The following is a 27,412-nucleotide window of genomic DNA, read 5'->3' as shown; positions in this document are numbered from 1 at the left end:
CAGCCAAAATCGCCTCCAAAAGAATTGGCTAGAGAGAACACTCTTACATCCTTCTAGCAATAGAACAGACTCCAAATTTCTGAGACTTCAAACCTGATTTTTTTGTCATTCAATAGTCTAAATCTAAAAATCAAGTTTTAGAATTGGGCAGTGTGGTGCAGCAGTTAATGTGCCTACATCCCATATTGGAGTGTCTGGGTTTGAGACCCTACTTTGCTTCTAATTCAGTTCCCTGCTACTGTGCACCCTGGGAGGCAACAAGTGATGGCTCAAGTCCTTGGGTCCTGCCATTCACATGGAGGACTTAGACTGAGTTCTGAGCTCCTGGCTTGCATTTGGCTCAGCCCTGGTTGCTGCAGGCCTTTGGGGGTGAACCAGATGATAAAAGATCTAGATTCAGATCTCTCTCTCTCTCTCTTACTTCCTCTGTGCTCCGCCCTTTAAATAAATAAACAAAAGCTAATAAAATAACATTTAAAAATGTGCTGATTGTACAGAGATATTTCCTTGCTTAAATACTTAGTTTCAGTTTCTAAATAGAAACATAGCATTTCAAAATGAAGAAATTACATTTGAGCTAATTGCTAATATCAGGGATGATGAGTAGGTGCTGATCTTAATTCTGCATGAGTTTATACTAAAAACACCCTATATGTATGAAATTATACTCACCAAGTCATTTTATCCTATTAGCAAGGAAAGGATTCACAACAAAGAAGACTATCCGTCTCTATCCCAAGGAAAAGAAACTTTTCAAATTCCATAAAGTAAGCATTTTTTACCCTCAAATCTTTTAATATTTTGTCTTCTTGAGATCTCTGTTACTTACATATGAGTGATAAAATCATAAACCATAAAGTTCTACTGTATTAAATAATGCAATAGTAATGTCACATGATTAAGAAATAAGTTTCATAATGTTTCTAAGCAAACAAATTGCAGGAAATCAGGTTAAATGTAGATTAGATACATATTCAGCTTGTATCTGCTCCTTTTGGAAGTCCCAATAAATGACAAAGAAAGAGTATAAACTGACCCACAAGTAGATCAAAGGACAGGCAGAAGTGCATGAGAGACCCTAACAAATATTTGAACTGCAGAAAGAAAACCAATAGAATCTGACTTAGCAGAACGCAGGAGACTGACTCTCAAGTGAATTTTTCTCTGAAAACCAGGGAAAGATCAAGACTCAGGATAGAGTAATGCAAGCAGAAGAATGGATGTGGTCATGGACATGGTTCAGAAGCCGGAGGGTTGATGGACACCGTGCATAAAGAGGAATCAGACATTAGCTAGACTTCAGTATCACTTGAGTTTTGTCATTATACACACCCCCCTCACCTAGAATGAAACAAATCCAGAGAGACTCCATACTAGGGCAGTAGAGGCACAGTACTGATATCGGTCAGCTTATTAATAATTTTCAATATTAATAACCCTGTATTAAAAGAGAAAGAATTAAAAGAAAACAATTCTGAATACTGGCTCAAATAGACCAGGCAACATGGTAAGATTTTAAGCTTTTATTCTGTAAGAGAAATGCACAGGAAGGTGAGGGCTTTATTTAGGGGAGAAAGAGAAGTCTAGAATCTGAGTTGGGTCCATACAAAGCAGAAAGCAGGCAAAGAGTGAGCAATGTGGAGCAAGCATATGGTTATGAGCAGCCACAGGTAGCTTAGTGCAGGTAGCAAAGCAAAGACACAGGAGCAGGCCACGAGCCACATGGAGCAAGCATGCAGGCAGGAAAGCAGAAAGTGGGGGACCCTAAGGCCACGTGCCCACAGGGCAACAAAGACATCAAGGGCCAGGCCCATCCTGGTTCATGTCCAAAGGGGAGTGGTTACATAGTGTGATTGGCAGGTGGGCATTCAGTGGGGTTAGCTAGAGCATGAGATCACACAGGGAATGTGGTCTTTCGGCTCACAAATTTAATTGATTTTATTCTATCTGCCTGCCTACATCAGTACCAGTTGATAATGAAACATTAAAATAACACTAGCAGGACTAGGTTTAAGTTTCATATACTTAGAAGTAAGATCTTTCCTTTCTCCCCCTGCTCAATTCCTGCAAAATTGGCAATTGATCAAATACAGGATGTGAGTCCTTGCTGTGGCTTAGTATGTCAAGTCTACACCTGCAGTGCCAGAATCACGTATGGGTGCAGGTTCAAGTCCTGGCTGCTCCACTTCTAATCTAGCTCTCTGCTATGGCCTTGGAAAGCAGTGGAAGATGTAATTCTGCCTCTCGAGCAAATAAATAAATTTTAAAAATACATGATGACATTTGGCGCAACCTATATGCCTGGGCTTGAGTTCTGGCTCCCCTTCCAATTCTAGCTTCCTGTTAATTTGCAGCATGGGGGGCAGCAGGTGATGACCCGGATAAGTGTGCCCCTACCACCCATGTTGGGGACCTGGATGGAGTTCCCAGCTCCAGGGCATTTGAGGATTGAACCAGCCAGTAAAAGCTCTAGGTTATCTCTGTGTGTCAGTCTGCTTCTCTAAAAGAAAAAAAAAAAAAAAAAAAAAAGACTGAATACCCTTCAGGCACAAGATAGGCTATTTACCTCCTCTCGAGAGAAACCGGTCTCAGGGGGAAGTCGTAATGGCCTAAACTTTGGACATTGTAAATCCCAAAAAGAAAATGAATGGATGCATATCGAATAACATGGCAACTCTTCATAAGCACAGAAATTTAATCAGTCTTACTTTTAAACATCAACAGGTAAATATTACCAGATATTTTAATAAAGTCTCCTAAAAAGAAAAAAGTAAAAAATAATGTCGAAAAAAGTGAATAAAATTCTAAGAATTAAAATTGATGTTCTGAATAAAATGAGAACATAATGAATCTTGACACTAAAAAATAATTTTTTAAAGATTTATTTATTTATTTGAAAGTCAGAGTTACACAGAGAAAGAGATGCAGGGAAAGAGAGGAGAGAGGTCTTCCACCTGCTCGTTCACTCCCCAGTTGGCCGCAATGGACGGAGCTGCCCCGAGCCAGGAGCCCCTTCCAGGTCTCCCACATGAGTGCAGGGGCCTTAGGACTTGGGCCATCTTCTACTGCTTTCCCAGGCCAGTGGAGCAGCCGGGACTTGAACCTGCACCCATATGGGATGCCAGCACTACAGGCAGTGGCTTTACCTGCTATGCCACAGTGCTGTCCCCTAAAAAAGAATCTTGATATTAAATGCAAATAAATTAGAATTTTTTGGTAATGTAAATATTTTGAATAATTAGAAAAATACTTTATAAATTGAAATATAGATTGAACCATTTGGCAAATGCCACTTTTGTAAGTCAAAAATGATCAAATATTTGCCATTCCATATGATTCAATAAAATTGTCAAATCAAGTTGGTTTTTTTTTTTTTTTTTTGACAAGTAGAGTTAGACAGTGAGAGAGAGAGAGAGAGAAAGGTCTTCCTTTTCTGTTGGTTCAACCCCCAAATGGCCACTACAGCTGTCGTGCTGTGCCTATCCGAAGCCAGGAGCCAGGTGCTTCTCCTGGTCTCCCATATGGGTGAAAGGCCCAATCACCTGGGCCATCCTCCACCGCCCTCCTGGACCACAGTGAGAGCTGGACTGGAAGAGGAGCACCCGGGACTAGAACCCGGTACCCATGTGGATGCCGGCGCTGCAGGCGGAGGATTAACCAAGTGAGCCACAGTGCAGGCCCCAGATCAGGTGGTTTTAAGGGAGGTAGGGCATTCTGCACGTTGATTCAGACAAAAGGATGGAGCCCCAGTGCATGCTATTATGAAAGAACCCCGGAGAGCTCCTCAACCTCTTCTACCACATGAGGACACAGCAATGAGACCCATCTGTGGACCAGCAGAGGCCTGCAGCCTTGATCTTGGATCAGCAGCTGCCAGCACAGAAAGAAATAAATTTCTGTCTGTTGTAAATCAATCAGCGAATAACATTTTGTTATAGTAACCTGAACAGACTGAAACACCAGAAATCGTAGATTTTTAAAAATAATCAGAATTTACGTTGTGGGGCTGGTGCTGTGGCACAGTGGGTTAAGCCAGCCTCATCCTGCAGCTCCTACATTCCCTATGAGTACCAGTTCAAGTCCAGCTGCTCCACTTCCAATTCAGTTCCCTGCTGATGTGCCTGGGAAAGCAGCAGAAGATGGCACAAGTCCTTGGGCCACATGGGAGACTAGGAAGAAGTTCCTGGCTCCTGGCTTCAGATCAGCCCAGCTCTGGCCTTTGTGGTCATTTAGGGAGTGTACCAGGGGATGGAAGACCTCTCTCTCTGTGTCTTCCCTTCTCTCTGCCTTTCAAATAATTAAATAAATAATAAATAAAATATCTAAAATAAATAAATTTTTTTTTAAAAAAACACACTTTCTCAGGATGAGGATGGTAGCAATAAATGACAGGAGATGATGTTAAGAAACAGACACATCTGAAATCTCTCAAGAAGAGAGAGCAGTGAAAGAGAAAGAGGGTGAGAATGATGAATGGGAGCTGCATGAAGGAACAGGATAGCAGCTATGTGCGTAGACACAAAACAGTGAATGGATCAGTGGACAATGGCTGCACAGATGAAGTTTCCATGGGAAATAAAGAAACAATACATTTGACCAAGTATAAAATAACTTTCCCAAAAAAGAAGTTTTATTATTGTATTAGAGAATTTATCAAGAATTATTTAGAGGTATATAGAAAAGTAAGCAAATGACAATCAATCAAAATGAAGCAATAGTTAAAAACTCCAAATTAGTGAAAGTTGTTTAAGAAAGAATGGATTTGCTGCCATTTTTATTTTGGCTAAGCAGTGAACAAGGATTATGTAGTCATGACAATGCAGACATTGAAAAATTAGCACAAAATGCATGTAACTATGTAGTCATCATGAAAAAGAAAAAGGGAAAAGGGTATGAAAAATAGTCATCATCCTAATATTATGAGAAAATAAGGAGATAACTAATGAGAATAAATACTTGGGAAAATCATTTGTTAAAGCCTCTCAGGAATGTGATCAGAAACTTAAGACATAGAATAGAGTATTTGTTATGAATCATAGAGTAATATTTGATTTGAAAGAGTGGACATTTCATTTCAATGAGAACCACTGTTTTACTATTTGTACTCAGAAAGCACGGACATAATTACATGCATTTTGTGCTAATTTTTTAATATCTGCATTGTCATGATAGTTGATGTCCTGGACTTCTCCCTGAGCCTGATGGACCCTCATAAGAACAAAGACTAAATATCTGCAAATTATCTGTTAAATGGACTCATTGTTTTATTTCTAACCTCCCAGGAAGATACCATTGTCCTTTAAAAATCCCTCTTGATGGCTTGTTGGGTGGAAAGAACAGGTTTCAGATAGGGAGATCTCTCTCCAAAATGCCAGCTTCTAGAAATAAACTCTGTGTTCTTAGTGATACACTTATCTGGTGAACTGGCTATCCAAGCAGTGAGCACTTAGGACCTGATTATTTGCCTGGTAACAATCTCACGAGTTTCTTCTAGTTCATATTTAATATCACTTTCCGATACTCATTCATGTTCTCAGCTGTATGCATACCCACAATTTTCACACCCATCCAGAAAATTCTCACAGCAAAGGCACAATCACGTGATTGATTGTCACTTTCACATTATCCATCAGTTATCCCAAATACTTATATTTATAATCTAAGATGGTACAGTGAGGGTTTATATTGGTGTTTAGGAAAAAAAGAAAACACTGAGATAGGAAAGAAAACATGCAAAGGCATTGGTAACATCCCTGAAAACACAACTGTGTGTACACACCTGGCATTGGGCAAGTCTAGAAAAATTCACCAATAAACAGAAATAAAAATAAAACAGTTGAAGATGATCAGCAAAATTGAATACAGTCTGGCATGATGCATTAATTAACCAAATCAGAAAAACAGTTTGTGTGCATGTATAATATTTGACATTCTAAAAAGTAAAATATTCTTTCTGTGTAATTTGACAGATAATTTTAATCCATTTATTATACATTGTATTTTTAAAAAACAGACTTTCAAATATTTGAGAAGAGCTATAATATTCCAATTCTTTGTTCATGAGTTTCCTCTATCTGCATTAATATCCAAAGTTTTGTCTTTTTTTTAGGTACTAAGCACATAAAATATTACTGAGTTCCTTTATCATCCTGCACACGTTCTCTACCTAGTCATTGTCCCATGTGATTTTGTGCTCTTTAAAGGTAATGAGACATCTGAGAAAATCTTACATAAAAAGCTACTGTGTACTTTCAGTTTCAGCCTCAAAATGTAAAGTACTCAGAAGCCATCTAAGTCATTCTTACAAAATGCAAAAGCTAGACAAACTAGAAAGAGGTGACTTTCCTTGAACCCATCAAAAATGAGGACATAGGGGAAACTGCACTCCAAAAGCTGGGCAAATCCAGGGAGCCACAGTTGAGCTCTCAACTGGATCATGAGTCACTTGAAGCCGTAAGTGGATAGAAATCCTTCAAGTATACTTTTGATGAATTACTAGAAAATGAGGACAAGAGGTCATTTGCCTGAAATTAAGCAGGGCGATTTTATACTTTCTGGGGCTCTACCTCAAGGTAATCCATCAGACACTCACTGTGAAGACCTCAGGGCTCCCCTTATACCAGTGGCAGAGAAAAGGAAACGGTATTCAGGTTGTATCCAGTATCTTCCCATGGACAAAGGCCTATATTCCAGCGAAAATTAATAGGAATTTTCTGGCCTATCTTAGCCAAAAGAAGGACATTCTTCTTTTTATAGAACATTTTTTTAAAAAAAGATTTATTTATCTATATGAAAGGCAGAGTTACAGAGAGACAGAGACAAAGAAGGGGTAGGGGGAGAGAAGGAGAGAGAAAGAATGAATCTTCCACCTGCAGGTTCACTCCTCAAATGGCCACAAAGGCTGGAACTTGGCTGATCTGAAGCCAGGAGCCAGGAGCTTCTTCTGGGTTTCCCACATGGGTGCAGGGGCCCAAGGACTTGTAGCATCCTCCTCTGCTTTCCCAGGTGAATCAGCAGGGAGCTGGATTGAAAGTGGAGCAGTCAGGACTTAATCTGGTGCCCACATGGATGCCGGCACCACAGGCAGTGGCTTTGCCTGCTACACCACGGGGCCAGCTCCAGGAAAGGCATTCTTCTACCCAAGTCTCCTTTAATATTTCTGTCTCACTTAAGAGAAAAAAGAAGCAAAAAATGCAAAATAAAACAAAAATGTACCCTATAGACTGGTGAGTTTTGGTCTTTAAGAAAATAGATGAGGAATAGAATTGCCTGGAAAGACAATGCAGATGGAGAAACAGAAACTATACCACTGAAGAACACTTGGGAAAGTCACAGCCCTGAGACACAGACTCACAGAAATGTGGAAATTTAGCTTTAAGATTATAGAATGCTTCTTCTCCACCATGCATCATAATCAGCTATGATGGCCATGGTGTACTAGTCAGGGTTTTTCAGAGAAGCAGAATTAATAAGGTAAATAGGGCCTGGTGCGGTGGCACACTAAGTTAATCCTCCACCTGCAGCACTGGCATCCCATATGGGCACTCGGTTCTAGTCCCAGCTGCTCCTCTTCCAGTCCAGCTCTCTGCTATGGCCTGGGACGGCAGTGGAGGATGGACCAAGTGCTTGGGCCCTGCACCCGCATGGGAGACCAGGAGGAAGCACCTGGCTCCTGGCTTGGGATCAGCGTAGCTCCAGCCGTTGCTGCCATTTTGGGAGTGAACCAAGAAGGGAAGACCTTTGTCTCTGTCTCTGTCTCTCACTGTCTGTAACTCTACCTGTCAAATAAATAAATTAAAAAAAAAAACTTGAAAAATAGGATATATAGAGATAAGCAGGAGATTCATTTTGAGGAACTGGCTCACACATCATGGTACTGAGAATTCATAGAATATGCTATCTTCAAGCTGGAGACCCAGGAAGCCAGTTATGTAATTTGTTCAAAGTCAAAAAATCTGAGAACTGGAGGAGCAAAGGGTATAGATCTTAGTCTAAGCCCAAAGGCCCTAAATCCAGGAACATCAATGTTTGATGGCAGAAGATGGATATACCAATCCAAATAGAGTGAAATTCACCTTCCTCCACCTTTTTTCCTGTTTGGACCCTCAACAGATTGGTTAGTGCTCAACACCATTGGTGAGGATAATCTGTTTTATCCATTCTACAGATTCATTGCTTAAACCCAGTTAATCTCTTAGAGAAACAGTCTTGCAAACACACTCAGAAATCATTTAGCCCAAATTGACACACAAAATTAACTGTCTCAATAGATTATCCCTGAAAGAACTAAAAGACAGAGTCTGTCTCAGAATTTCGAGGGAATTCCACAGTTAAAAAGAGTAAAAAGAAGGAATTTGAGTTCTCTTGCATGTTTAATTGCAGCAAGTGTTTGACCACAGCCCAAACCCTTATCCAATGATTGACCATAAATTGTCCCCCCAAAGGCCTATTTACATTAGTTACTATTATCCAATTATGTATACCTTCCAACAGAAAATTACAAAGCATATCAAAAGACCAGGAAAAGCACAATATTAAAAAATCAAAGCAAATAGCAGAATTGGACACATTGGCACAGATATTAAGATTATCTTAAAGAGAATAGTAATAATTAATGTTAAGGACTCAAATGGGAAAAGTTGACAGCACATGACAACAGACGGGTAATGTAAGCAAGGAAATAGTAACTATAAGAATACCAACGAAGTGCTAGAAATAAAATTCACAATATCAGGAGTAAAGAATACCTTTAAAAATATTATTAGTAAACCCAACATGACTGAGGAAAGAATCAGTTAGCCTGGATGCATAAGTAGAAACTTTGTAACCACCAAAGCAAAGAAAGAAAAGAAAAAAGGAAATAATAGAACAGAATATTCAAGAAAGAAGGAAAAATTTCAAACATATAATATACACATGCAATTAAAATACCAAAAGAGAACAGAGAAAAAAGTGGACAAAAAGAAATATTTAATGTAATAATAACAAAACTTTGCAAAATGAGTGGCAGACACTAAATCACAGACCCAGGAAACTCATAGAATATATATTGGAATAAGTTGTTTAAAAAGCTCACAGCTAGACCTATCATACCTAAACTACATAAAACTAGAGACCAAGAAACTAAACTGGGAGAAGCAGGGAATTCCAGGAAAACTTTATATAGAGAGGAATAAGGATTAGAATTATAGCAAACTTGCTATTAAGAACCATCCAAGCAAAAAAAGAGCCAGTTTAAAGATTTAAAGTGTTGAAGGAAAGTAAATGCTAACCTAGATATACAACTAAATCACCTTGAAAAGTAAAGAAAAAAATAAACATTTTTACACCAACAAAAACTGAGGAAATTGATGAACAGAAGATCTGCTGTAAAATGACTGCTGAGAGTTCTTTAGGGAAATGAAAGTAATATACATCAGAAACTTGGATCTATCTAAAGAAAAGATAAGTTTAAGGAAGAAACATGGGAAAGTAAAATAACAGGCTTTCTTAATTGATCTAACATAAAATAACGTAAGTTCATCATTGTAACAAAGTACTAGGTGATAATAGTGTATGGCTAGTGAGATAACTGAAAATAATTCCACAATAGACGAGGGGTGATATTATAAACACTTCATAGAGAGGAATCTACACTACATAGGATATAATACAGTGCTTCTTGCAAGTGTTTGTAGTAGCCAGTGTTACAGCACAGTAGTTTAATCCACCACCAGCAACACCATCATCCTATAATCAGAGCATCAGTTTGAATCCAAGCTGCCCTGCTTCTGATCCAACTCCCTACTAATGTGCCTAGAAAATCTCTGGAAATACGGCCCACATGCTTGGACATGGAGTTCCAGGTTCCTGGCATGGGGCTGGTACAGCCCCAGCAAATGCAGTCACTTGGGGAGTGAACCAGTGAATGGAAGAAATCTGCCCCTAACCCCACCACCACTGTCACTCTATCTTTCTTTTTTTCACATTATTTTTTTTTTTTTTTTTTTGACAGGCAGACTTAGACAGTGAGAGAGAGAGAGACAGAGAGAAAGGTCTTCCTTTCCCGTTGGTTCACCCTCCAATGCCCACTGCGGCCGGCGCACTGTGCTGATCCGAAGCCAGGAGCCAGGTGCTTCTCCTGGTCTCCCATGCGGGTGCAGGGCCCAAGCACTTGGGCCATCCTCCACTGCACTCCCGGACCACAGCAGAGAGCTGGACTGGAAGAGGAGCAACCGAGATAGAATCTGGAGCCCCGACCAGGACTAGAACCCGGTGTGCTGGCGCCGCAGGTGGAGGATTAGCCTATTGAGCCATGGGGCCAGCCTGTCACTCTGTCTTTCAAATAAAAATACGTAAGTAAGTTTTTGTTTATAAAAAAGAAGTAATTAAGTTAGTTAAAATTTATATTTTATTTTTCAATGTGTGTATTATAACTAAACATTTTGGGAAAGAAGTATATTTAATGTGCCAAAGAAGAGATAAAATAAGATCATGTAAGTTACTTAAAGTGAGAGAAGGCAGAAAAATTCAGAAAAACAAAAACTAAGATTAAATACTAGAAAACAATCCAATATATTGTGGCTATTACTCTAACTACAAAAGTAACCTCCTTAAATATGAATTTTCTAAAGATTTAAAGACAAATATTATTAAAGTGAACAAAGTCCCATTAATACTTTGCTCTATTTCACCTGTTCTGATCTCATTAGGAAGCATTGTTTCCACTGTACTTTTCTGTCCTGCACAAGCTTTTCTTTCTTACTTCTATGACCAGGCTAGGAATTATATAAATCTTTCTGTTCTGTTTCCTTTCTCACTTAGCAATCAAGAATACCAAAAGTTAAGCCTGAATATTTTACTGTCTTTAATCTCCTCTGCCATAGAAAGTACTCCAACTTCTTTAGTTTCAACCCTGACAGTCTCAGGATAGGGATACAATATCATCAATGTCTTTGCTAAAGTAAAAAATCGTGGTCTCTTTTCCAGTTCTCATGAGAATACTCATTTCCACCTCATCAACCTCATCACCATGGCCTTTACCAACCATATTTCTGTCAGCATTCTATTCTTCTGAGTCCTCCAGAGAACCATCCACAAATGTTCTGCTCACAGCATTCCAGGATTTTTCCTGTCTGCTCCTCCAAATTCTCAACATTGTTCCATAAATAATGTTAAAAGTTTTGCCATATGTACAGGTATAGTTAATAGGAGTAACCCTACTCCTTGTACTAAGTTTCTATTAGTGTTTTTTTTTTTTTTTTCATTCGTTTATTGTTTGATAGAGTTACAGCAAGAGAGGGAGACAGGAGAAGAGACCTTCTGTCGGCTTGTTCATTTCCCAAGTGACCACAATGAGCAGGGCTGGGCTATGCTAAAGCCAGGAGCCAGGAACTTCCTCCAGGTCTCCTGTGTGGGTGCAGGGACAGAGCACTTGTGCCATCCTCTGCTGGTACACCAACAAGGAGCTGGGTTGGAAGTAGAGCAGCCAGGACATTAACCGGCACCCGTATGGGATGTTGATGCTGCTGCTGATGGCTTAACCCACTATGCTAGTCAGTTTTTCATCACTTTAACACCTGAGATAAGCTACTTATAAAGAAAGTGATTTGTTTGGGCACACAATTTCGGAAGGTCACAGTGCAAGACATAGGTGGTCCCATTTTTCTATTTTCTGAAGAGGGCAACAGAACATGTGAAGTAGAAGGGTAGAAGGAGCATGTGGTAGACTAGGAAGAAGAGAATGGCTGTATGCAAGTAATGTCTATATAACCAGCCTTCCCATGAGAACTACCCTGCAAAGACACGTCTCCAACAACTCAAGCACCTCCCACTTTATAGAAAACATAATTGGATCAAGTTTCTACACTGTTAGTACCTTTACTCCCGAACTTTAAGATTTAACCATCTGTGTGAGTCAAGAGAAATATTGTTCAAATCACTATAGTACATAATGATTAATGAAGTCAATTCTGCAAGAATACGTAGGATCCTGTATATGTACACACTTGGCCAGAATAGGACAAAGTACAGAAAAACAGATGCAACTGAAAGAAGAAAAATAGAATCCACTTACATAGTGGGAGACTTCACCCCAGTGCCACTAATTGATTTATAGAGCAAGCATACAAATTGTAAGGATAGACAACCTGAGTAGCTATATCATCTTCATGGACTTAATCAAACAATTACATTAATATGTAAACAATATATTTTATGTACAACCCTGGGTTTACTTTGTTCTCAAGCTTGCATGTAATATTAAGCATAATAGTGGACATTCTAGGCCATATAACACATTTTAAGTCATGTACAAAAGAGAAGTACACGCGAAGTGTTTTTTCTAATCACTGCAATTAAATGGTAAATCAAGACTATAAATTTCTAGATTTTTAATAGCATACTTCTAAACAACTCAGGAGTTACTTCAAAGTGGAATTAAAGCTACTTTTAATTAAAAGGAAATGAAAACACAACTTAAAATGTATAAGATACAGCAAATACAGTGCTAAGAAAGAATTTTATAGCAGTAAATGTGTCTACTAAGGGAGATGAAAAGTTTAATGTCAATAACCTAAGCTTCATCCTTGGAAACCTGTAGGAAGATGAAGGCTTTCAGTAGAAAAAAAGAAATATAAAGGTTAGAGCAGATATTAGTAACAGTGAAAACAGAAAAACAATGGAGAAAATTATTAAAACCAAAAGCTTCTCCTTTGAACTAACATACAATATCAAGTTTAAGAAAGAAAAGAAAACAAAGAAGGCAGAAAGTGAGTGAATAAGAGAGACTATCGAAAATTAAATACAGGTTATCATTACTAATTCTTTTGACATTACAATTATAATGAAAGGATACTACAAGTATATATATATGTGTGTGTCTATATATATATATATATATATAGACACACACAAAAATTTAATTATTTTTCACATGAGTTCTTTGGAAGAAATAAACTGCCAAAAGTCACACAAGGAAAAATAAACAAGTAAGTCTTATATATATTAGAATAATTTAATCAATAATTAATAAGCTTTGAAAAAATAAAGAACTTGGATCTGATGACCACAAATGAATTCTAGCACTCATTGATGAGGAAATAACATCAACAATCTACAAGGTCTACTCAAAAGTTCATGTAAAATGCATATCATCTTAACAAGAAAACCGCATTATGTAGTAAACTGAAGACTAATGTGTCTCATAATCCTAAGTATAGTATTTGTCATCAGAATATTAGTGAATCAAAGCCCCCAATATATTAAAATAATACCCTACAGTCAAATGTGTTTATTTCTTTTTTTTAACTTTTATTTAATGAATATAAATTTCCAAAGTACAGCTTATGGATTACAATGGCTTCCCCCCCATAACGTCCCTCCCACCCGCAACCCTCCCCTTTCCCACTCCCTCTCCCCTTCCATTCACATCAAGATTCATTTTCAATTCTCTTTATATACAGAAGATCAGTTTAGCATACATTAAGTAAAGATTTCAACAGTTTGCTCCCACACAGAAACATAAAGTGAAAAATACTGTTTGAGTACTAGTTATAGCATTAAATCTCAATGTACAGCACAGTAAGGACAAAGATCCTACATGAGGAGTAAGTGCACAGTGACTCCTGTTGTTGACTTAACAAATTGACACTCTTGTTTATGGCATCAGTAATCACCTTAGGCTCTTGTCATGTTTATTTCATACCTGAAATTATAGGTGCAAAATAATGATTCAACACTCAAAAAATCAATCAATATAATCCATTATAACAACAAGCTATGAAGAAAAGTCACATGTTCATATCAGTAGATACACAAAAGGTTCCTGATAAACTACAAAACACTTCAAGATAGAAATTATCAACAAATTTGAAATAGAAACTTCCTCAATTTAATAAAGAACGTGAGGGGTAAAATTATTTGTAGACATCAAACCCCAGACCAGGTTGTTAACTTTCACCATTGCTATTCAATATAATCCTGAAAGTTTTAGGCAGAGTCATCAGGCAAGGAAAAGATATCAAAAACATACAAATTGGGCCAGGGCCGTGGCTCACTAAGCTAATCCTCTGCCTGTGGTGCTGGCACCCCAGGTTCTAGTTCCCGTCGGGGTGCCAGATTCTGTCCCAGTTGCTCCTCTTCCAGTCCAGCTCTCTGCTGTGGCCTGGGACGGCAGTGGAGGATGGCCCAAGTGCTTGGGCCCTGCACTCCATGGGAGACCAGGAGAAGCACCTGGCTCCTGGCTTTGGATCAGCGCGGTGCACCGGCTGCAGCACGCCAGCCACAGCAGCCATTGGGGGGGTGAACCAACGGAAAAGGAAGACCCTTCTCTCTGTCTCTATCTCTCACTGTCCACTCTGCCTGTCAAAAAAAAAATACATACAAATTGGAAGTCAAATTACCCCTATTTGCTGATGACATGATTCTACATAAAGGGGAATGAAAAGACTACTCTAAGAGACTACTGGAACTCATAAAAAATTTTGGTAAAGTGGCAGTATATGAAAATAACATATAAACTCAATAGCCTTTGTATACACAGATAATGCCATGGCTGAGGAAGAATTTCTAAGAACAGTTCCATTCACGATAGCTACAAAAAAGTAAATATCTTGGAATACAGTTAACCAAGTAAAAGGTCTCTATGAAAAAAATTACAAAACATTAAAGAAATAAATAGAAGACATAAGAAATGCAAAAATCTTCAAAGTTAACATATTGGAAAAATTGACATCATCAAAATGTCCATACTATCAAAAGCAATCTACAAATTCAATGTGATTCAAAGCAAAATAACAAGAGCATTCTTCTCACATCTAGGAAAATGATGCTAAAATTCATATGGAACTACAAGATACCATGAGTAGATAAAGCAAAATTATTCAACAAAAATAAACCTGGAGGCATCACAACACCGTATTACAAGACATACTATAGGACAGTTATAATCAAAGCAACCTGGGACTGACCAAATAAAACCAGATATATAAATCAATGGAACAGAATAGAAACTTAGAATTCAATCCACCCATCTACAATCAATCTTTGACAAAGAAGCTAAAATCAATCCCTGGATAAAGGACAATCTCTTCAACAAATGAGGCTGGGAAAATTGGATCTCCATATGGAGAAGTGTGGAACAAGACCCATATATTATACCTTACACAAAAATCAACTCAAAATGGATCAAGAATCTAAATCTATGAACTGATACCATCAAATACTAGAAGAGATCATTGAAGAAACTCTGCAAGACATGGGCATAGACAAAGACTTCTTGGAAAAGACCACAGAAGAATAGGAATTCAAAGTCAAAATAGACAAATGAGATTCTTCAAGCTGAGAAGCTTCTGCACTAGAAAGGAAACACTCAGAAAAGTGAAGAGGCAACAGACAGAATGGGTGAAAATATTTGCAAACTCTGAAACTGGTAAAGGATTGATATGCAGAATCTATACAGAACTCAGAAAACTCAACAACAAAGCAAACAATCCAGTTTAGAAATGGGCAAAAGGCATGAACAGGCATTTTACAAAAGAGGAAATTCAAATGGCCAACAGACTCATGAAACAATGCTTAGGATCACCAGCCATCAAGGAAATGCAACTCAAAACCACAATGAGGTTTCACCTCACCCCAGTTAGAATGGCTTTCATACAGAAATCAACAAACAATAAATGCTGGCATGGATGTTGGGGAAAAGGTACCCTAATCCAATATTGGTGAAAAAATAGACTAGTACAGCCACTGTGGAAGATAGTTTGGAAATACCTCAGAAATGTGAAAATATAGTGTTGATCTAGACATCCCACTCCTGGAAATTGACCCAAGGAAAATTAAATCAGCGTATGAAAGCATTATCTTTACCTCCACACTCATTGCAGCTCAATTCACAATAAATAAGGTATGTAATGAACTCAGATTTCCATTAACAGATGACTGGATAAAAAAATATATTAATGAATACTACTCAGCTGTAATAAAGAATGAAATCCTGCCTTTTCAAAAAAATGAATGCAACTGGAAACCATTATGAAATAAGCCAGTCCCAAAAATACAAATACCATATGTTTTCCTTCCTCTGTGGTAACTAACACAGTACAAAAATATAATATATAGGAATTAAATTGACATTTTGATATTTGATGATTGTTTGTAGCCCTTGTCTCTAATGTTGAGAAACAGTGTTCTTTTTTTCTTCTTCTTAATATTTATTGAATTCTTTACTTAATGTAGGGTTAATCTTATGAGTATAAAGTAAACTGAAAAGAAATCATTGTAAAAATTAAGAGAGAGAATAATACAGAAGGAAGAGGAACAGTGGCAGCATGGGTGGGGAAGGTAAGGTGGCAAGGATCCCCATGTTCCTAAATCTGCATATAACAAATACATGGAATTTGTTTACTTTAAACAAAATAAAAATGGAAAAAATTATAGAAATACCAAATAAATGAAATTGAGGAAGTTTAACAAAATATCTAACAAGTGTTCTTTCAAGACTATCGAGGTTAAAAAAAAAAAAGCCAACAAGGAGCCTAAACAGATGTGACAACTAAACTTTGTTTGTTTTTGATGCTGGAACCCAAGGCCAAAATTGTGATAACCCTTGATCTTATCATATTAGAAAAATCTCATATTCTAAATGTATATGTCTGAATTTAAGTTCCAAGGGACTGGAGCTGTGGCACAGCAGATTAAAGCCCTGGCCTGAAGTGCCAGCATCCCATATGGGCGCAGGTTCTAGTCCCGGCTGCTCCTCTTCCAAACCAGCACTCAGCCATGGCCTGGGAAAGCAGTAGAAGATGGGCCCAAATCCTTAGGCCCCTGTACCCACGTGGAAGACCAGGAAGAAGCTCCCTTGCTCCTGGCTTCGGATTGGCCCAGCTCCCACCGTTGTGGCCATCTGAGGAGTGAACCAGCAGATGAAAGACCTCTCTCTCTATCTCTACCTTTCTCTGTAACTCTTTCAAATAAATAAAATAAAAATCTTAAAAAAATTAAGTTCCATGAATTGAAATGGACTTAAATCCAACATCTGTATATGTTATTCCATCTTTCCCATATGATTTTTATAACTCATCTATAAAATAAGTAGCTAAAGAGACGCCTTGTGATAAAATTTCCTGGAGTTCCCAGGCTTCTGCTTCTGTTCTTTTATCATATAAATTATTTAATACATTTTTTTATGTATTATTTAATACATTTTTTTAATTCTAATGAATCTGGGAATAATATTTGATCATGAACATTAAAATAACAATTTAGTACATAATTTGTGAAGACTACTGCTTTTTTAAAAAAAAATTATTTGACAGAGTTAGATAGTGAGACAGAGAGAGATAGAGAGACAGAAAGGTCCTCCTTCCGTTGGTTCACTCCCAAAATGGCCACTACGGCTGGCGCTGTGCCAATTCAAAGCCAGGGGCCAGGTGCTTCTTCCTGGTCTCCCACGCAGGTGCAGGCACCCTCCACTGCCTTCCCAGGCTACAGTAGAGAGCTGGACTGGAAGAGGAGCAACTGGGACTAGAACAGATGCCCACATGGGATGCCAGCGCCTGCAGGCAGAGGATTAACCAATTGAGCCATGGCACCAGCCCCAGACTACTGCTTTTTAAACAATTATTTGAGTTTAGTTCTGAGATGAAGGTCTATACTACAACAACAACATTTTCTTTTTGGATAAAAAGAAGTCCTGGGGCCTGCTTTGTGGCACAGAATACTAAGCCTCCATCTGCAGTGTGGCATCCCATATGAGCACCAGTCTGTGTCCAGGCTGCTCTACTTCCAATCCAGCTCCTTGCTAATGCACCTGGGAAAGCAGCAAAGGATGGCTCAAGTACTTGGGAGACCCAGAAGAAGCTCCAACTTCCTGGCTTCTGTTTGGCCGGGCCCTGGATGTTGTAGCCATTTGGATATTGAAACATCAGATAGAAGATCTCTCTCTGTCTTTCTCTCTCTCTCTCTAGCTCTGTTTCAAATAAATAATTTTTTTAAAAAAGGAAAAAAGAATTCCTGCAACAAAATCTAAAAGTCTTTCTATTTGGATTTCAATTTTAAATAGATGTATATATTAATAGTACAACTGAACACAGACTACACAGCATCTGATTTGGTGCTGTAAGAAGAATAAATGGTCTGTGATAAATCATTAGAAAAAATTACAAAAATCCAACTTCTTAATTTAAAGCCTTTTTGATAAACATAAAATATCCTGTTCTCTTTATTTTTTCCACCCAACAAAGTGAAATGGAAAAAGGATAAATACCCTGAATAATTTGGAATAGGCATTTCTTATTAATTTATATTTTGATAATATTTTGCTCCTTTCCTCTCACTTAGATGCAATAATATATCTCATTTATGAATTCTTTTTGTTTGTTTGTTTTTATTGTTCTTCCTTTTCCGTTGGTTCACCCCCCAAATGGCCGCTACGTCTGGGGTACTGTGCTGATCTGAAGCCAGGAGCCACTTGCTTCTCCTGGTCTCCCATGCGGGTGCAGAGCCCAAGGACCTGGGCCATCCTCCACTGCACTCCCGGGCCACAGCAGAGAGCTGGCCTGGAAGAGGAGCAACAGGTACAGAATCCAGCGTCCCAACTGGGACCAGAACCTGGTGTGCCGGCGCCACAGGCGAAAGATGAGCCAAGTGAGCTGCGGCACCAGCCTCATTTATGAATCCTCTTTTAAGTGATATTAAGCCAGTATTGAAAATTTAAAGTAAACTAGAATTCAGTGGTAGGCACATGAAAGTACTAGAACTTAGCTGACTAGTTCATTTTATTACAAAAAAAAAAAAAAAAAAAAAAACCTGAAACAGGCTTTCTAGATTCATCTTGTTATCCTAAAATTGGTGTTTATCTTAAAGAAAAAACATCCTGTGTGTGTATGTGTGTGTATTCTACACCTTGCTTGTCAAAATGTAGTCCATGAATCAGCTGCACTAGCGACACAGGGATCTTGCTGGAAATACGGGCTCTCATTCCCTACCTACTATGCTGAATCAAATCTAAATGACCCTTGACTGATGGTATGCACACAACAGTTAGACGCACTGTCTCGTGTAGCTACTTATTTGGAATAATATTTTTATTGAGATGTGATATATAAAGTTCAAGCATAAGCTTATTTTTGAAATTTTTCTGTTATTATTCCTTTGTTTCATGTCCTCCTTTCAAATATTCTTCTCTATGGTGTGCAGGAATCTTTCTCTAAAATTGTTCTCTGACTTGACTCTGTTACATTGTGACCTGAAGAAACTCGGTACTAAGAAAAGGAGGGAAGGTAGAGAATTGTACCATTAATATTTATATAAATAGTAAGTAACTTAGTGTGAATATAAAAAAATTCTTATTCAACAACTCCAAATAATTTCCAAACCAGTTATTTTGAAGTTAACTAAAAAGTATTTAAGTGTATAGAGAATTTCAAACTACCAGATCAAACACTGGAAAAGTGTTCTCAAAAGTTTACAATATCTGAAATAGAAAGCAAAAAGATTGTATTTTGACACTGAGCACCAAAAAGTTGTGCATGTATATGCATATGTTTAAAACCATTATTAAGATTTTAATTTGCTGTCAAGGGCAACTTATACACAGGAAAGTGAAACTATTTTCTGATCATTTGCAAAGTGGGACTGTGACAGCCAAGATTAATTTAATCTGAGCATTTATGCATTAGTATTCAAAGGGAGTCTGAAGCAGGGAGATATATTTTGTCTTGTTTTATTTTTATGATGAAAGATATATTACATCTCTGTTTTGATTATCACAATGAGATGGTAGCTAAACAAGAATATGGATTATGAATGAAAGTTATTCTTAGATGTCTTGCAGTCTTTTAGGCACATGCTGGAATGACACACTATCACGAGAAGCAGAGGCTGTAACATTTATTCTGGGAAATAAATGTTACCTCAAGCAGCAATTGACATTTCTAGTTTCCTGTGTGAATGTCAAGCACCGTTTCCAATCACTTTTCCACATAGGCCCTTGAATCTTGGCTTTGGGCCTGAGGCCAATATCAGATTAGTGACTCTGACTGGTAGCTCACCTTGTCCTCCTGGAAATTCATATTCATGTCAGAAACATCATGGCCAAATCCGTAATGAGCCAGATGTTTTCAGAGTTGAAATAAACTAGCAAATACCATGGAAAATATTGGAAAGCTGGAGAAGCGCGTAGTGCCAAGTGTCACATCATTCCAGAGGCTTAATCCCACCATTAGGGGATCTCTTCCAAATCTTATCCACAAGAACCTCAGCTTTGATTGAGCATCCTTCAAGATTTTGCACTGACTCCTATTTATTGATGACATGTCCATCGATCCCCCAGCTATCAGAATTTCACAGCACTAATCATTACCAATATTTTCCTTATTTTTATTCTTTTTAACACATGTATATATAATCCACCACTACAGTGAGTAAACTCTTATTAGTCCCCTTCTCAGATCAGTATAGCAATGGCAAGTTCCTTATACTCTGTTACAATCTTAATTGATGTAACAACAGTTCTAGAGGGGCTGGCGTTGTGGTACAGAGGATAAAGCTGCAGTCTATAGTTCTGGCATCCCATATGGACGCTGGTTCAAGTCCCAGCTGCTTCACCTCCTATCCAGCTCCCTGCTACGGCCTGGGAAAGTAGAAGATGGCTCAAGTCCATGGGAGACTAGGAAGAAGTTCCAGGTTCCTGGTCTTGGATCAGCTCAGCTCTGACCATTGTGACCATTTGGGGAGTGAACCAGCAGATAGAAGACCTCTCTCTGTTTCTGCCTCTCTGTAACTCTACCTTTCAAATAAATAAATAAATCTTTAAATAAAATAGTACTAGAATGTCTTCACTGGGTGTTTCTACCCATTCTTATGTTTCTATTCCTGTCAAGTCTACAAAGTTACATACACACACATCATTCAAAAATGTTCTCTTTACCACTTTGATTATTATTAATAGTTTATTATCAGCCAAACAAGCTATGAGCCCCATGATTTATTTTATTCTAGATATACCCAGTCTCCACCACCTCTCATAAATGAAATACCATAGCATTATTGGTCAGTATCATAAATTTAGCAAATATTACATTCATTGTTGTGATTATATGTACATGCATTCTGACTCTTCAGGTAAAATGTAAGTCTGTTAAAGTAAAAGTAAATGATTTGGGGGCCAGCACTGTAGCGTAGCAGGTGGATCCAGCTCTCTGCTATAACCTGACCTGGGAAAGCAGTAGAAGACGGCCCAAGTCCTCGGGCCCCTGAACTTGTGTGTGTGGGAGACCAGGAAGAAGTTTCTGGTTCCTGGCTTCAGATTGGCCCAACTCAGGCCATTGTGGCTATCTGGGGAGTGAACCGTAGATGGAAGATGTCTCTCTCTCTCTCTTTTCTTCTCTCTCCCCTCTCTCTCTCTCTGTAACTCTGTTTTCAAATAAGCGAAACTTTAAACAAAAAAAGTAAATGATTTTGTCTTACTCTACATAGTAGGCTCAGGGTAAATACTGGAGGGTTTTTTTAAAAATCCATGGCAAAATATTTTTAACGTCAAAAAAAAGAACAAATGAAAACAAATATGTAGCTAAACATGGGAAAAACACTCAAAAAAGTAATATTTAATGAAGATCAACTTGGATCCCCCCCAAAATATGCAGAACATGGTTATTTCTCACAATTTAAAATATTTTTGCACACATTTATACCTATAAATAGCAGTAAATAAAACTGCCAATGAAATACTATATCAATAATTTCTGTTAATTTTAGCCATTTTACTTATTATTTCAAAAATGTATTTGAAAGGCAGAAAGTGAGGGAAGGAGGAAAAAAAGAGAGAACAGACAGAGATTGCTAGAAAATCTATATGTATGGTCTATGTGTATAGCAGGGACACACCTACTCCAGCTGTAACCTGTTGCCTCCCAGGGTGTACATTAGAAGGAATCTGGTTTGAAGAGTGGGACTGGGCTTCAAATTCAGGCACTCTGATATGTGACGTGGGTATCTTAAATGCTTCATCAAATGCTCATCCCTATTTTTAGGTGCATTTAAAATTCTGGATTTATACCTGGTAATTGAACTTTGAGATTCCACACAATGCTATTTTTATTATTATTTTTGCCCACCCTCTTAAACATCCATGAAGAAAATATCATGGAATATTATGAGAGTATTGTTTTCTTTAGTTATGCCATAAAACATACGCTGATATTTTTCCAAAGGAGAGGCAGTCGAGAGAAATCCCTTTCCCTGAACACACCATCTTTTCTAAAGTAACATTTAAGTCATGTGTGATTATATCTGTAATGAAACTCATGCTATAGCAAATTGCATTTAAGCAAGCCTCTAAGACAGCAGACATGCAAAAGGTAATCTATGTGCTCACTCCATGATCAGTATTGTCTCTCAGAGCAGCCCCTGCTCATTGTCCCTGATTTCACACTTGGGGAATCCAGTCACTGTTAGAATGAGCAGCAAGTGCAACCTGATTGCTCAGTTTCTGAGTCTATACCTTCAAACAATTATTCCTGTATGTAGTGAATAGCAAAGTCAAGCATCTGAAGAAAGCCGCCTGTGTCACCTGATATGAAACCGAGTGTCTGGCATGTGTCACCTTTCCTAGTTTGCAGTTGATGGAGGGCGTAGTCTCTGGGCAGTTACCTTAAGGGTCCATTTGGCCTTACAGGTGGCTAAGATGGTCACAGTATCTAATCCCCTGTCGGCAAGGATATTTGGGACCAGGTACTCTAGAGAAGCAGAAAAAGGTATTTTGGAGATATCCATCTTCTCCTCTGGTTGGTTGGATTCTAAGCTGGCAAACAAGAGAAAGGCAGAGTGAACAACAGGAATCATCTGGCAACTTAGGCATCCCTGGATATGTTTGACTAATCGGCTGGCTTCTCCAAAATTAAAAGCAAACTTAGAATGCCATTCAGACATTCAGACAATGGTGAATGACTCAAACCCAGGCACCCTGATACAGAATGCTAGCATTTTAACCAAAGTTTTAGCAATAGACCAAATATCCAACCTGGTTCACAATATTGACACTTTATGATATTCTTTTCAGTTTTAGTTAAAAGATACAAGTATATTTGGGTAAATGGAGGTCTAGAACTGGCTAAAGAAAATTCTGAAATTTGGACCAATTATTTTTATATAAAGCAATTTATGAATGAAACATTGGCATATATTAAGTCAGATGTTTTCATAATTAAAGAATGAACTAGCAAAGCTTTTTTTAAAAAGATGGTGTTTTATTTTTCACAAAATATATAGATATCTGAGAAAAATACCTTGGGATAGCTGGGAAGACACTTGTTTTGTAACCAAAACATCCTTGCAAGATTTTTATTTAAATGGAAGAAATATCTAATGCTTCCAAACAACAACGTTTATGTAAATTTGACATACATTTGACACACATTTTGTAAAATACATTTTAAAAAGTAGATTCTCATTAACTTGAAATAGCCTCCTTTTACCTACAGTATCTTGTTTATATACTTACCATGAAAGCCCTTGTGAGATCACAGCCTGAACAGTTGTCCAAGCACATTTTCTTTACCTATCACAAAGAAAAAATGTTGTCAGTCATGGCTACAGCATGGCAGCAGAAAAAATAAGTAAATAAATAAAAGAGGTATGAGTGAAGGTAGCCTACAAAATACTTGTGTGGCAGGGGCCCAAATACATGAGCCATCATCCACTGCTTTCTCAGGTGCATTAGCAGGGAGCTTGATCAGAAGCTCCAGTCACTAAACAACGTAGAGAATATTTGGCTGAAAACAAATAGGATGAAAATGAAAAACAACATATGTGTAGGAATCTAGATATAGATCTCAATTGTTTTTGAATAGACTCGAGTAATGTTTATCTAAGCAAAGTAGTAGTATACTACCGGGCAGGTAGAGGTTTACTAACATACCCAAATTACTGTTTCTCCTCAAATAGAACATACAATAAAGACATGATGACGTTCAGAACTTAATACTGACTCCTAAGAATAACACTTTTGAAAATATGAAAACAGCCGGCGCCGCGGCTCACTAGGCTAATCCTCCGCCTAGCGGCGCCGGCACACCGGGTTCTAGTCCCGGTCGGGGCGCCGGATTCTGTCCCGGTTGCCCCTCTTCCAGGCCAGCCCTCTGCTGTGGCCAGGGAGTGCAGTGGAGGATGGCCCAGGTGCTTGGGCCCTGCACCCCATGGGAGACCAGGAAAAGCACCTGGCTCCTGGCTCCTGCCATCGGATCAGCGCGGTGCGCCGGCCGCAGCGCGCCGGCCGCGACGGCCATTGGAGGGTGAACCAACGGCAAAAGGAAGACCTTTCTCTCTGTCTCTCTCTCTCACTGTCCACTCTGCCTGTCAAAAAAATAAAAAAAAAAAAAAAGAAAATATGAAAACAATACAAGGATAACAATAGCAAACGATACCACTTTCAAGAAGAAGAGCAGTGATTCAGCGGTGTTTAAACCTATTCAAACTAATTTGTCGCAACCATCATTTTAATGGTTTTATAATTTTACAACTGAATTATGTGCCATAATTTGCCTAGGCAGTTCTCTGTTATTTGCTCTGTAATATTGCTTAAATCTCTACAGCTCAGCTGCTGAACTTTCTATCTTAATGAAAACGCATTTGGTAAATTAATTCATGTTCTAATTGTCATATCAAGAAGTCATTTGGCAATGAAGATCAGAATGGAGCAGCATGGTCCATCTCAAGACGCTATTCACAGACCAGCAAATGCACCTGTGCAATGAGACCAGCTCCACAAACTCAACAGTGAGAAAACTCAGCCCAGAGTGAGAAGCAGGCAGCTACAATTTGTTTGCAGATCTTCCCAAAGTTCAGTTTCCAAACTTCACAGTGTGGGTGGGGAAATGTTGGAGAAAACAAGGAGGCCTGAGCTCCCAGACCTCAGGACAATGATCAGCCACTGCAAAAGCAGTAGGCTATGCTTTAGTTTATACAAACCACTTTGTCATATCTTTTATCCAATATTTTTGTAATACAGGATATTGAAGCAAGAATTTGAGAATTTAAAAAGTGGGAAAGACCCAGTATAACCCATAATTCTATGTTAAGGGCAGTTCTCTTACACATAATTCTTTTCTTAAGATTTATTTAATTATTTGAAAGGCAGAGAAAGAGTGATAGAGAGAATCCTGGTTCATTCCACAGATAACTGCAACAGCAAGCACTGAGCCAGGCTGAAGCCCAGAGCTAGGAGCTTGATCTGTCTCTCCCACGTGGGTGCAGGGGCCCAAGCATTTGGGTCATCTTCCACTGCTTTCCCAGGCATGTTAGCAAGGAGCTGGATCAGAAGTGGAGCCGCTGGGTCATGAACCAACACCCTTTTACCTGCTACAACATCGGCCCCACAATATTATTTTTAGAAGAGAAACAGGGAAAAAGAAGACATAAAAAAGCCACTTGTATCTATTAAGAAACAGAAATGAGAATAAAACCTTTTTTTTTTTTTTTGACAGGCAGAGTTAGACAGTGTGAGAGAGAGAGAGAGAGAGAGACAAAGAGAAAGGTGTTCCTGTCCATTGGTTGGTTCACCCCCCCAAATGGCTGCTATGGCTAGCGCGCTACACCGATCCGAAGCCAGGAGCCAGGTGCTTCCTCCTGGTCTCCCATGCGGGTGCAGGGCCCAAGCACTTGGACCATCCTCCACTGCCCTCCTGGGACACAGCAGAGAGCTGCACTGGAAGAGGTGCAACCGGGACAGAATCCGGCATCCCAACCGGGACTAGAACCCGAGGTGCCAGAGCCGCAGGCGGAGGATTAACCAAATGAGCCATGGTGCCAGCCGAGAATAAAAATTTGACAGAGAGAATATCAGGCTCAGATAGGTTATTTATGAAATTCTCTCAATTTTTAATGTATTAACAATTATGGAAACTTTTGGAACCAGAGAAGGACAAAATAATCTGTAAATCATTTCACAAAAATAAATAATCTAAATACCAAAATCTCACACAAGACATAAAAAAATTACTTTAAGATTTAAATCATATAAAATCTTCATCAAAATAATATTTAATCTTTGTTTAAGAGTAAAGTGAATAGTAAGCAAGTAAGTTTTATACAGGCAATGATTGCTTCAGTAGTTAATAGGCCAGACACAGAAAGACAAGTACTGCATGTTCTCCTTTTTATGTAGGAGCTAAAATTAAAAAAAAAAAAAAACATAAACAAAAAAAGACATGTCTTTGCATTAAAGTAGTGCTATAAATATAGTTCTCTGTCAAACTCTGTTTCATATATTTGTCAAATTGTTAAGAATGATATACTACCCTAGATTTAATGGTCTGTGATTACTTTAAAGTTTACTGTATTTGAGTAAAATTGACATTTTTCATTTGATTACTGTTTATAGCCTTTGCATTATTTCCTGCTGTTCTATGGTCTTTTCACTTTTTACTTGCTGAACTCTTTGTTTAGTGGAGCATTAAGGATTTGACTATAATGTAAATTAAAAATGTTATATCAACAAGAAAAAGTCATTAAAAATAACCAATTAATATGATTCATCATATGACAAAACAAAAAGAAAACACATAATCACTATGCATATGCAGGAAGTACTTTGGAATCAGTTCTGGATCTATACATGAAAAACCTTCAAAATAACAATGAAACATTCTCAATCTGATTAAAATCATTCATGAAAAAAACTATTGAAATAACATTTAATGTGAAAGTCTGAATTATTTCTTCTAAAATCAGAAGAAAGAAAAATATTTATTCTCCTTATTTATAAGCGACACTTTACTGGACATTCTAGCCAATAATATAAGAAAACAGAAGAAAGAATTGAAACAGAGATTGACAACAGCCTTTTCTTATGAATTATACAATTGTTTATGTATAAAGTCCTAAGTAACCAACAAACTTAATCTGCTAAATTTATTAAACTTAACAAGTATTTAACAAAGCCTTTAAAAGCAGTAACTATGATTTTATATATATATATGTGTATATATATATGATTATACAGATACACATTTATATATGTGAATCTGGAGACACATATATACATATATATGTATAAATATATAAATGTGCATATATATACATATATATTCCAAATTTAATTTAAAAGCCATGTAGGAGCTGGAAGTGTGGAACAGTGAGGTAAGCCATGACTTGAGACACCTGCATCCCATATTGGAGTGCCTGTTTGAGTTCTAGCTGCCGTAATTCTGATCCAACTTCCTGTTAATGTGCCTAGGAAACAACACATGATGGCCAAGTACTTGGATCCCTGCCACCCAAGTGGGAAGCCAAGATGGCTCCTGGCTTTGGTCTGGCCCAGGCTTCATGGCTGCAGTCATTTGGGGAGGGAACCAGTTAACGGAAAATAACACATACACACTCTTCTCTCTCTTCTTCTCTCTCTCTCCCTGTCACTCTGTCTCAGTTATCATGCCTT

This window comes from Oryctolagus cuniculus, chromosome 13, assembly GCF_051225735.1.
Source record: "Oryctolagus cuniculus isolate XC-2025 breed Fujian yellow rabbit chromosome 13, ASM5122573v1, whole genome shotgun sequence".
Lineage (NCBI taxonomy): Eukaryota > Metazoa > Chordata > Mammalia > Lagomorpha > Leporidae > Oryctolagus > Oryctolagus cuniculus.
The sequence above is the reverse complement of the archived record's forward strand: the minus strand, read 5'-3'. Positions refer to the sequence as shown.